This window comes from Ranitomeya variabilis, chromosome 6 (assembly GCF_051348905.1).
Source record: "Ranitomeya variabilis isolate aRanVar5 chromosome 6, aRanVar5.hap1, whole genome shotgun sequence".
NCBI classification, from domain to species: Eukaryota; Metazoa; Chordata; class Amphibia; order Anura; family Dendrobatidae; genus Ranitomeya; species Ranitomeya variabilis.
In genome coordinates this window covers 114,006,313-114,019,422 of record NC_135237.1, presented here as the reverse complement: position 1 = coordinate 114,019,422, position 13,110 = coordinate 114,006,313, and the positions used below count along the sequence as shown (strand labels likewise).

Here is a 13,110-nt window from a genome sequence, read left to right as displayed (position 1 = left end):
ACTGACAGGTTCCCAATAATAATCCACATATCTTGTAAATATTTTACTACTAACTAAATAATAGCACAATTATTTCCATTTGTTGTGCAACCAAATAGGACAATACCACTAAAAAGGAAATACCATAAATAGGTGCTTGTCCCACTTCCAGAACATCATTTTACAGACAGAAAATACATGGTGGCCATGCCTTCAATGGGTTTTCCGCCACTACATTAAAAACAAAAACAAATATGCATGTGACTGCAAAAAAAAGTAAATAAAACTCACCCTACTGACCCCCCAAAACTCGCTGTCTGCAGTATTTTTTATTCTTAAAGGTTGTAAGACCCTGAGAGTCGTAAGTGACTACCCATTTACTGATTATTTGCCTGGGTGACAAGTCTAAAATTCTCTCGTGGCAAAATTGAGCCTCCTGGGCATGTCTCGCCCTTCTATACATTGAATTTCAGCAACATTATTGGCTAACCAGTTATTTGCTTTGAGAATCTAGTGTATAGCAGCTAGATCTAGTATTTTAGCCACTGATCACTTCTTTTCCATGTGCACATACTGTAAATGTGCTTTGCTATGTAGCACATGAACAAGGTCATCTGAGAGCACCTCTGTGATCAGTCATCCTTACATGACAGCTCAAATGAATGACCACTGGATGCCAGAACCATTTCATAATAACAATGTTATGCATCACACCGAAGACCATTTGTTCCACTGACACCGCTGTGTTACTGGAGGCCATTTTAATTTCTCATCACGACAAAGAAATTGCCAGAGTTTAACAGTGTTATCAGTTAAAGTTTGTCAGTTAAGATACAGCATAAAAAAAGAAAAAAAAGAGTTTATATAAGGAATAGAGGAAAATTAGCAATAAAAAAAATATATAAAAAATATATAAAAAAATCTTAATAAATCATTTTCAATTTTAAGCCTACAATAATAATCAAGCCTATAATATAAAGAGCTTTGCGAAATAAACAATAAGGAAATAAATTGATTTTAATAACCAGAATTTATAGAGTTATAGAGAATTTTTATTGGTAGAATTATTTTATTTGTTGCTAGCCAACATAATTTTGCATCTTTATTTTTTATGTGATATAAAATGTTCATCACTGAAAACCTGCATTATTTTCTATGCATTTAGGACCCAATTCATTAGGACAAACCAGCTTTGGAGTAGAATAAGCATAATTAGTTAAAGGAGCTGTCTTGGACTATTTCATTATTTTTACTATGAGCCTGAGAACTAACAAACAGGTAGTTGCTAACTACCTGCCTGCTCTACCCAGCGCCGGCTCAGAGAAGTTACAGCCTGCTCCTACCGGTGATTCTGTTGTTTTAAAACGGCGATCCGGAATAAATGTATAGCGCCCGCAGAGTCGGAAAATCTCCAGAATTTCAGCTACCTGGGGTAACCGAGACCCTGGAGAACAAGTTCGGGACAAATAACGGAGATAACGTAAAGAAAAGTGATATGCGTTTTGCAAATCATTTCTCTCTCCTCTGACATGATCTAATATCTCACAGTAGAAAGAAATAGTGTCCCTTAGTCCCCCACGGTACCTTTGTACCGGTGCCACCATCCCCCCTCATCATCTTTCTGATGAAAATGGCGGATGAATGCCCTGTAGATCTGTTAAGATCTCCCGGCAGGCACCTGACAGCATCAAGAACCAAGTTCATTGGTTCCCGATGCTTGATCACTGTGATAAATCCCATCACTGTGACCAAAACCCAAAATGCTTACAAAATATGGCAGCATTGGGCTGATCACCCCCCCCCCCCCCCCGTGTCATCCCAATAATCAGATTACATTTTATTTACAATTTTTATTTTTCTCTTTCTATGCCGTTAACTAGGTTTAGGTTTTTTCAAAAGCTACAATGTTTACAGTGGAGCAGGTCATCTGACAATTCCAGGACTTGATCAATCACATACCAACTATTCTTCAGACAAAATCTCGTCCACATGCCCACGTCTGTATACTCCAGAATGTGGACCCAAAAAATGTTCTTGAAAAGTCAGGTCATCTGAAAATGAATTTCAGAACTTGATCACTCACAAACATTTTGACCATTTATCTTAGTTTAAACTACTTTTATGACTATGTCTTGCTACACAAAAATGTTTTTTTCATTCATATTACTTATATATTATTTATATTGGTGACACGGACATGATCATTTTATTGGAGGATCTCTAATAATGAGGCTGTTCCGTATTTACACACTATGGGATTTACTGCATGGTCCTTGCCGAACCTCCTGTACCAGACAATACTTTCAGGATTCTGTAGGGAATTGGTTGTTTTGTGCATATAGAGGTTCCTACCTTAGTGGGTGGGAGCTTGCTGTGGTCTACCATATCTATTGACACATTCGTCTCTCATATAGAGATTGCTGGAGCTAAACAGATATTGTACAACCAGTTTTTGAAAGGTAAACCTGTCATTCTAGCCCTGCTGGTGTTCTTTCATCTTTGGAACAAACTCAGGCTTGCCATATATTTGACGACATATTACTTCATATTTTGAAAATGTTGCCCTTCACTCCTGCACAGTTTATTTTCCTGCTATAATATACACAATTGCAAGACAACTGTTTTGTTACAAGACCAAATTTTATAATCATAAAATGTGATTTTGGGGGGGCATGCCTCCCTTTTTGAGTATTAATTCCTGAAAGGATTTTCTTGTTTGGTAGCTCAATGTCTCTGTAAGCTTTGAATGGGTCCTGGAACTCTATCAATTTTACCCTGAACACCAAATGGTGCACCATCTATTATAGGTACAGCGGAGTGTGCAGAATTCACATTGGTGTTATACTGGATGTATTTCTGAACACCTGAAAAACTAGTGTAATAAAATCTGAGGTGTGTTCCTCAAAACATACAAAAAAAATCATTAAAAAATGCAAATTGTAATATTACAAAATTGTGTTGCATCAACTGCATAAAAATGGTGATATCAAAGTATTCATTATCTCCTCAGATAAAAACATTACAGGGTAGTTTTTGACTGAACGTAGAGAGATTGATTTATTAAGGAGGAACAAATCCATCACCATCAAGCCAGCCGACAAGGGCGGGGCTTTGGTGGTGATGGATACGGCACAATATGTTGGTGAGATTAGATCACAGCTTTCGGACACTGATGTCTATGAGAGACTCCAAGTGAACACCACCCAGATGTACAAAATGGAATTGGATAACCTGGTCGATGAGGCCTTGTACAGTGGCCTCATTGACACAAAATTGTCTACATATCTCAAGGTAGACCACCCGGTGGTCCCTGTCCTGTACACCCTCCCAAAAATCCATAAGGATCTACAGAGGCCCCCTGGTCGCCCGATTGTATCGGGTAGGGGGTCTCTGTGTAACAAAGTGGCGATCTTTTTGGATCAATTGTTGAGAAAATTTGCTATTTCTGCACCCTCGTATGTGAGGGATACCAGTGACTTTATGAGATCCTTGGAGGGTGTACAGGTCAGTGACTCCACGTGGTTGGTCTCCTTCGATGTGACTTCGTTGTATACATCTATTGAACATGCCAGGGGTTTGGCTGCTGTCGGTGTGGCGCTCGCCGGGTCCGACATGGCTCCGGACTGTGCACGGTTCGCCCTGGCGCTGCTGGAGTTCGTCCTTACGAGGAATTTTTTTCTCTTTGGGGATGAGTTCTATCTGCAGCGCCGCGGGACAGCCATGGGGTCCAATGTGGCCCCCACATATGCTAACATCTACATGGCTGTCCTGGAGGGCGAGCACGTGTATGGGTCGCGGTTCTGGAGTCATGTCAGGGGCTGGCGGCGCTACATCGACGACATCTTCCTGGTATGGGATGGGGATCGTGGTGAACTTGAACAATTTTTTCTGTATCTGAATAGTGTACATTCTGGTTTGGGGTTCACTATGGAGTGCTCACAGTCTAGAATGCAGTTTTTGGACACTTGTGTATATAAATCTGATGGTCTTCTCTACACTGATCTGTTTGTTAAACATACAGACAGAAATAATTTGCTGCACTTTTCTAGTGAGCATCCGCGCCGTATGGTAGAGTCCCTGCCATGGAGCCAATTGCTCCGAGTGAGGAGGATTGTCTCCAGTGATACTCAAGTGGATGAGAGACTAAACGAAATGTGTCAAAAATTTCTTGCTAGAGGGTATCCCAGAACTGATTTGGAGAAATTTAAAACTAGAGCCCTCTCCAAAGAGCGGGGTGAGCTCTTGAAGCCTAAGACAGCGGCCATGACTGATAAGAGAATTCCGTTTGTTACGGCATATAATGGCCTTAGCAACCGGATATCAGATGTCATACGGAGACATTGGCCTCTGCTCAGCAGAGGACACACCAATGTTCATGAATTCCAATTGCCTCCTCTGTTCTCCTATAGGAGGAATAAAAACCTTAAGGATAAGCTGGTGCTATTCGATATTGGGAGTTCTAAAAAAGATCTACAGACTACCCTAAGCCGCCCAAGTTTGGGAAATTTCCCGTGTCTCAATTGCGCGTGTTGTAATAACATGGTGAAGGGAGCGTTGTTTCATCACCCTCATATGGGTAAGGCGTATGAGATACGGAGACGTTATACGTGCAAAAGCAGCTTTGTGGTCTATGTCCTTAGTTGTCCGTGTGGTCTCTACTATGTTGGGGAGACCACAATGGAGATCAGGGCTAGGATCAGCAAACATAAAAGTACCATCAGAACTAAACATATTGAACTTCCGGTACCCAGACATTTCCATGAAATGAGGCATTCAGTTAATCGACTCAGATATAGGGTCATAGATGATGTTCCTGTAATTAGACGGGGTGGAGACCGGGTTTCTATTTTGAAGAAAAAGGAACTCCAATGGATATTTGAACTTGATACGCTCTTCCCAAGGGGCATGAATATAGAGTACCAACAGAGTTGTCTTCTATAGCGTCCATGTGGACTGATTGTGGCTCCCCATTGGTGTATTGTTTTTAACCATGTTTTTATTGTTCATCATAAATGTAATTTGATATAACACCCCCTCTTGATCGTATGTCTCTTTTACCCCCAATATGATATGTAGGACAAGCAATCCAAGTGTTGTCATGTATTCAGATGTATTGCTTTGTTACCTCATGTTCACCTTTTTAATATATACTGACACATAGATATATATGTCATGGTGATTTGGATATGTGTTTATTTATTTCCGTGAGATGTAAGAAATTTTTCTATTCATCTAGTATGTCAGAATTGGTGTTTCTGTACATGTTGTGTGATCGGAATAGTCCTCCCCTCTTCTTTTGTCCTTTGTTTTTATATATCGTTACAGGGTTGGATTAAGACCCAAGGAATAAGTGTATGCTTTATAATACATATTAAGCTGAACGTTTGAAACGCTATAATGGATTTGAGGTTATTTCCATATCATTTTTCAACCTTGGGAGCAAAGGATATCTCTGACGGCCCTCTCTGCTTATATGGACACGTGAAATGAAAGCTATGTTATAAGGGACACAATGTGACATGCACAGAGGACCTTTTGGAGAACTGAAGATGTGATCTATGTGCTGACCTCTATTGAGAGGATGATATTACAGATATGCGCATCAAGACAAATAATACTGTGTGGACCCTATGTGTGCATTTATGAACTACAACCGGACTTGCGAACTGAAGAGAGTAATGTGGATTACTGCGCTTGTAAACATCTGTCACTATGGTGACAATGAACTGTTTCCGGATCGGCGCACTGAAGGAGCACTATTGTGGATCACGTTTGCTAGATTCGTCTCCATGGTGACATTTGTGAGTGGGAGGATCCTTCATCCGGACATGCGCGGTGGTGGCATTGTCTGTGATTGTGTGCGATGGTGGGCGCTGCCTGTATGACACAGTGCGGTCACATGGGACCGGCGCTGTTGTCTTATTGGACCGCGCCTGTCCTGCACACGCCCACTGACTTATGACAGCGGCTGAAGCCTGATCCTGATAGGATGACATGTTTTGTTTACCTTTGGGTAATCGGGAGCGGCGCACTGAAGGAGTATTACTGTGTGTCACGTTTGTTAGATTTGTCTCCAGGGCGACGCTTATGAGTGGGAGGATCCTCCATTCGGACATGTGCGACGCTGGTATTGTTTGTGGATGTGTGCGGTGGTGGGCGCTGCCTGTATGACACAGTGCGGTCACATGTGACCGGCGCTGTTGTCTGATTGGGCCGCGCTTATCCTGCACACGCCCACTGAACCATGGCAACAGCCAAAGCCTGATCCTGATAGGGTAACATGCTCTGTTTACCTCTGGGTAACTGGGATCTTTTGTATTGTATTTGGGGACTGATATATCATTAGGGGAGCGATCGAGGGGTGTGGTTTTACTCGGGGGTAGGTGCTATATGGATTATGTGATGTATATCTATGTTTTTGTTTATTTTTGTGAAGTTTGTTATATTGGCGCTTTTTTCTATCTGATCATGACATTCCCATTGGTTACTTGCTAATTATGGGGGTGGTCTTAATGATATATAATGGTGGTTAAAATGTGACTGTACTGTGCTTGATAAAGGTCCTCGGACCGAAACGTTGCCACAGGAGGCAGAATAAAGTGTGTTATTGCCTAACACTCCCTGGTGTGGCGCTGTCCTCTATCTTGACTTTTATCGTGGACTTTGACCGGGAGGACCCCCTGGTGTGGACGTGCGCCCTGATGTCCATGGAGACAACGTCAGTAATGGGTGCGGTCTGACATTTTCTTGGTTGGATTCTTACATGTGGGGTATAACTGCGCTCATAAGAAATTGGGTAACAAACTTAGGGGTTCACTTTTTGGTGTTACCTCCTGAAAAATGTGGGGCTAAACAAAATTTTTGTGAAACAAAATTAAAATTTTCATTATGACAACCTAATGTAATCAAATTCAGTGTAGTACATGTGGGTTCAAAATGCTCCCTATACCTGGGGATACAATCCTTGAGGGGTATAGATCCAAAATTGGGTCACTCGTGGGAGGGTTTCTCCTGATAAGGCACCTTAAAGTCCAAGCGAATGTGACATGGTGCCCGTGATCTATTTCAGTGAAATTAGTGTTCCAAAATTCAAATGTTGCTACTTCTCTATTAGTATCAGCATACTCAGAAGAAACTGGGTAACAAATTGTGGCATGTCATGCTATCCCATAAAAAAAATGAAAAAATTGGGCTAAAACATGATTTTAGAGGAAAAATTGTTTTTTTGCTTTACTTAGCATTAATTCCGATGTAGCATCTAAAAGGTGAAAACAGAAACAGGTTTTGTAAATTTCTTGAAAAAAAATTAGAAATTACTGGTAAAATTTAACCTTTCTAACATCCTATCAAAATAAAATTACATCTGTAAATTGATGCAGATGTAAAGTAGACATATGGGAAATGCTATTTATTAATTATTTTGGACACAATGACTAAGGAAATAAAACATTGACATTTTAAAACTTTTTGCCAAAATTTGCAAAAATAAACACAAAAAATATCAGCCTAAATTCATCAGTGACATAAAGTACAATGTTTTATGCAAAATTAATCTCAGTATCACTGGGATATTTTGACGCGTTCCACAGTTATTGCCACATAAAGTGACAATGGTCAGATTTAAAACATTTGTCCTGGTCATTAAAATCAAAATTTGCTCAGTTACCAAGGGGGGTTAAGTGGTGCACAGCCTGTTCGTTGCAGAATTTGTGGCGTAGCCACACCCTGTCTCCTTTCCAGTTCAGCTTATACAGTATATATACAGTACAGACCAAAAGTTTGGACACACCTTCTCATTAAAAGATTTTTCTGCATTTTCATGACTATGAGAATTGTAAATTCACACTGAAGGCATCAAAATAGGGATTTTTGTGTACGCACCGTAAAATCCTTTTCTCCGAGCCATTCATTGGGGGACACAGACCGTGGGTGTATGCAGCTGCCAATAGGAGGCTGACACTAAGTGTAACAAAAAAAAGTTAGCTCCTCCCCAGCAGTATACACCCTCCTGCTGGTTCTCAGCTAACCAGTTTGGTGCAAAAGCAGTAGGAGATCAACAACAACATATGAGAGTATAGCATGTCAAATTATATATGAGAGTATATCATGTCAATTTACAAAACAAGCAGAAGCTAATAACAGGGTGGGAGCTATGTCCCCCAATGAATGGCTTGGAGAAAAGGATTTTACGGTGAGTACACAAAAATCCCTATTTCTCCTTCGCCTCATTGGGGGACACAGACCGTGGGACGTCCCAAAGCAGTCCCTGGGCGGGGACAACATCAGATCAGGCCCTGTGTAACTGCTACTTACAATAGCGCCACTGCGGCCTGCAGAGTCCGCCTGTCCAGACTCATAACTGTAGAAGTCTGAGAATTATAGTGCTTCATGGCTGCATGCGGACTGGACGAACCCGCAAGCTTGCAGGCGTGCTTTATTGACGCCTGGTGCCTAGAGCCCAAGAAAGCTCGATCGACAGAGTGGAGTGGAGTTAGGCTGATGCCAAATCCAGAAGGACTCCAGGATGGTGTAACGAATCCACCAGGCTAACATGACCGATAAAATGGCTAAACCCTTCCAGTAACCATCTGGAAGCATTCCTCTGACTGTCAGGAAGCCCAAATAAGGTGTCCAACCTTCAGGAGGATGCAGAGCTCGATACGTACCTACTCAGAGCACTTACTTCATCCAGAATATGGAGAACCCATCCCCCTTTTTGTGGACTGCTAACAAGGGCCAGGGATGACCTGAGGACAACCTTGCCTTGATGGTAATAAGAAAAGTCTGAAGAACAGAGCGGCTAGCTCCAAAGACTCGTCAGGATGACGAGATCGCAGAGAAAAAAGAGGAGACCTTCCCTGATAGTAAAGTCTGTCCGGATCAAAAAAGAGTGTACTGTAAGACTCCCAGGAACATTAAAGGGAACCTGTCACCACGTTTTTGGAAGATGGGATAAAAATAGCGTTAAATAGGGGCAGAGGTGGGCATTACATTAGTGTGTTTGTTATGCGTTTATTACCCACCTAAGTTGCCGAAATACCTTTGCAAAGTCTCCGTTTTCGCCTGTCAATCAGGCTGGTCTGGTCAAAAGGGCGTCTTGTCTTCCCCCAGATTTTGCGTAGTTTTCCGTTGGTGGCGTAGTGGTGTGCGCATGCCCAAAGTCCTGAATCCTCTGCCAGGGGATTTAAAAGAGCGCGCTGTTCGTTTTCATTGGTGATCGGTGGGCGCGGCCATCTTCCTTTGGCCGCGCGTGCGCAGAAGCGGCGCTCTGCTGGCCGCGGCTTCAGGAAACTGGCCGCGGCTTCAGGAAAATGGCCGCGGGATGCCGCGCGTGCGCAGATGGATATCCATCTGCGCACGCGCGGCATCCCGCGGCCATTTTCCTGAAGCCGCGGCCAGCAGAGCGCCGCTTCTGCGCACGCGCGGCCAAAGGAAGATGGCCGCGCCCACCGATCACCAATGAAAACGAACAGCGCGCTCTTTTAAATCCCCTGGCAGAGGATTCGGGACCTTGGGCATGCGCACACCACTACGCCACCAACGGAAAACTACGCAAAATCTGGGGGAAGACAACGCCCTTTTGACCAGACCAGCCTGATTGACAGGCGAAAACGGAGACTTTGCAAAGGTATTTCGGCAACTTAGGTGGGTAATAAACGCATAACAAACACACTAATGTAATGCCCACCTCTGCCCCTATTTAACGCTATTTTTATCCCATCTTCCAAAAACGTGGTGACAGGTTCCCTTTAAGGACCCAAACGTCTAATGGTATGTGAAAGGGAAGGACCACATGTGAAAACTCCTTGCGAGACAGACCCTACTCGCAGTTTCGTTGGAATAAGATGCAAAAGTCCTAGCTTCGCAAACCAAAAAACCTAACGTGGTCTGTGCGGATCTCCCAAGACCACTTGGGCCCTTCCCGCTTCCAAACGACTCTCGGAGGGGGGGTTACTGAAACTGGTACCACGGAAGAACCAGAGCATTCACTGCAACGGTTTTTGGATCTCGAGGCCGAACTATGAACTCGAGTACATAGGCGTTCAGTCTGGACGTCTTCCGATCTACATCTGGAGTGCCTCAGAGAAGGCAGATCTGATAGAACACTTCCGAGAGAGGTTCCCACTTACTTGAGGCTCGACCCTGACAGCTGAAGAAGTCTGCTGTCCAGAGGTCTACGCCTGGGATGTGTACTGCCGAGATCACCGAATGATAGATCTTGGCCGATCGGAGAATGTGAGGCACTTCGTCCATGATGCCTGACCGTGGGTACCTGTTAGAAGATTGACGTATGGAACAACCGTGGCATTATCCGATTGAGTTCAGATGGGAGACCCACCAGAAAGCAGAGGACCTGCTGTAGGACTAGCCATATTGTTTGGATCCCCAGAACAACAATCGGGAGAAGAAGGCTGTCAGCGGCAGTTACTAATAATCATTGATCTGGAACGAACTCTCCCGGATGAGGAAGGAGCTCACTTTCAGACTACCCTCTGAAAGCCTGTTTGACCTACAGAAAATGAGCGAAGCGAAGGAAAACAGATTCCATTGCTGTCACCATTTTTCCTCATGACCCTTTCAGCAATCAAATGGAATGAGGGAATGAGAGGTCAAGTAAGAGTTCTGAGTTGAAGAGCCACGGCCTTGTCTCAAGGGAGAATTACCAACCCCCTGGAAATGTCCAGGATCATCCTTAAAAAGGGTATCTGCTGGGCTGGAAATGAGGAAAAACTTGTCTAGATGAAGCTGCCAATCCAGGTGAGAGGGTATAGCAATTGATATAGACGACTCTGAGTAGTCCTGGAAGAGCGGCTAGAAAGTCGACCGGACAGGGCAGGACGACCACGCCTCTAAGGTGCAAGAGGAACATGACAGCCATCATGACCCTTGCGAACACTCAGGGTGCGGTAGCAAGGCCGAAGGACCAGGTTGTGACTTGAAAATGCTGTTTGCGAATGGAAAAGCGAAAAAGAGGGGAAAATAGGAACGTGAAAGTAAGCATCACGAATGTCAGTGGATGGCAGAAACTCCACCCTTAACTGAAGAAATAGCTGAGCGGAGAAACTCCATCCGAAGAAGGAGGACCTTGTCAAGCTTGGTAGAAGTTTGAGGTCCTGGATTAGTCTTACTTTTAGGTCCCTCTTTTTGGAACCAAGATCCCATAGATCTAGACCGTCCTGGAAAACTGTTCCACTGCTGGTTGTCTATAGGAAACATGTCAGAGGCATTTTTGAACGCAGAGTACACTTCCACAGGGGTGTCAAACTGCATTCCTCGAGGGCCTCAAACCATGAGTGTTTTCAAGATTTCCTTAGCATTCCACAAGGTGCTGGAATCATTCTGTGCAGGTGATTAAATTATCACCTGTGCAATACAAGGAAATCCTGAAAACATGACCTGTTTGCGGCCCTCGAGGAATGCAGTTTGACACCTCTGCACTTCCATTCTCTGAGCTATAATGCCCTTCTGGATGTAATGGTATTTGCTGCTGACAGCGCCGCGCAACTAGCCGCGCGTCTGAGAGGCATGAACCAGCTAGTCTCCTGCTTGAGAAATTTGATTGACCAGTTGTACTGTCTTCGGGAAAAGGTTACTGTTGTGAATCAAAGTAGTAAAGGTCTTCGACCAGGAGACCATTGCTCTAGCAACCCAATGGATGGTTAAGGAGAGCACTAAACCCGAGGCTGCAAGACAGAACGAATCAGATCTGCTATCTGATAGTCCGTATTAATTTTAATTGATAACCCCTCGGGCAGGAATACTGGTAGGTATGCCACAGGAGATTTTCCCCAGTTAATCTGCCAAGTGACAGAATGACCAGCTGCATCCAGAGGGTCAGAAAAAGCAGTCTCTTGCAACCTCCGCTCTCTTTTGACAGTGCGGAGTTAAAATGATGAACCCTTGATCCACCACCCTCTTAACAGGGAAGTGGAGAGGGATCGTCCGCCTTCTTGCCTCCTCTGCTAAATAGTGGTTATGCGGAGAGGAGTGCTTGGATGCCAAAAAAAGGGTTGCCATTGTACATCCACAGAGTTCAGGACTCCGGGTGGACAGGGCTGGTTCCGGTATTAGGTCTGGCCGCAGAGGAGTATACTTGGAGGAGACATTCCATGTGCTCGTCTATTGATGGTGTGGGGAGATCGGTGCCCTTTAAAAGGACCCGTCGCCCCTAAGAATCAGACCAGGCATGGCATCTCACATCGTAGGGAGGTATACGTGGAGGGGATACCCCCACGTGTTTGCATACTGGCTGAAAAAAATGATACGTAGGTGTCGACCTGAGTCTGCCTCCAGATATTTGGCTGAAAATCTGTGGGACTTAGATCCTTCTGATTTAGGCTGTGGTAATCGCGTTTTTCCCAATGGGTTGGCTCTGTAAGAGATCTGACGATCTCTGTCTTGATTAAAGTCAACCTGAGCCAGCGGGGCTTGCCGCTGTGATCCACCCGAAAAGACTTAAAACGTGCCTGAAACTGGCGAAGAAATGCTGCCTAAACCTTGCTTTCTCCTCCTGTGTTATCAGAAATGAGCTGATCCAATTTTTCGCCTAATAATCGGCCGCTCTGATGGAGCAGAGCAGTAAGAGACTTCATCCAAGAACGCATTAATCAGATAGATACCTGCTAGGGCGACCTGATTCGAAATCCCGGTCAACTCTGATGGCAGAGCCTTATCCTGTTGAGGTCTCCTCAAAGACTCTGATCAGGATATGGCCTTGGTCACTCAAGAGGCCGCAAAAGAGGGCGAGAGGGTTGAGCCTGAGGCCTCAAATACTGAACGCACCTTCTATATGTCGATCGGTTTGATCCCTAATAGAAGAACCATTAGGAATGGGTAATAACGTCTTTAGAAACCAAACGAGATACGGGAGGGTCTACCGAAGGGGATTCCGCCCACTTCCTAGGAACTCTGGGGTGAAAACATATCTGCATTTAGAACCCTCTGCCCCGAGAACGCCTATCCGGCTGCCTCCAGAGGCGCTGTACTAAATCCTCAAACTCAGGATGAGAACCAAAACTCTATGGGGCTGCTTAAAAGACAACTTATGACCAGACGCCAAGGTGGATACGACCTCTACCCCCAGGTTTTGGTTGACGGTTTCAATGAGGCTGTCTACTGACTCCTAGTAAT

General features: G+C 44.1%; 1 protein-coding gene across 7 annotated transcripts in view; it reads right to left on the bottom strand.

Moving 5' to 3' along the window:
* The window catches only part of RARB (retinoic acid receptor beta), a 1,117,211-nt gene that overhangs the window by 736,100 nt on the left and 368,001 nt on the right, over nucleotides 1-13,110 (bottom strand). The window contains exon 3 of one of the 7 annotated variants that reach the window (XM_077268924.1): nucleotides 1,939-2,030. The exons of the other annotated variants lie outside the window; for them this stretch is intronic. The gene's annotated coding sequence lies outside the window, so the exon portion shown is untranslated. The remainder of the gene's footprint in view (nucleotides 1-1,938; nucleotides 2,031-13,110) is intronic. 7 annotated transcript variants of the gene reach the window in all.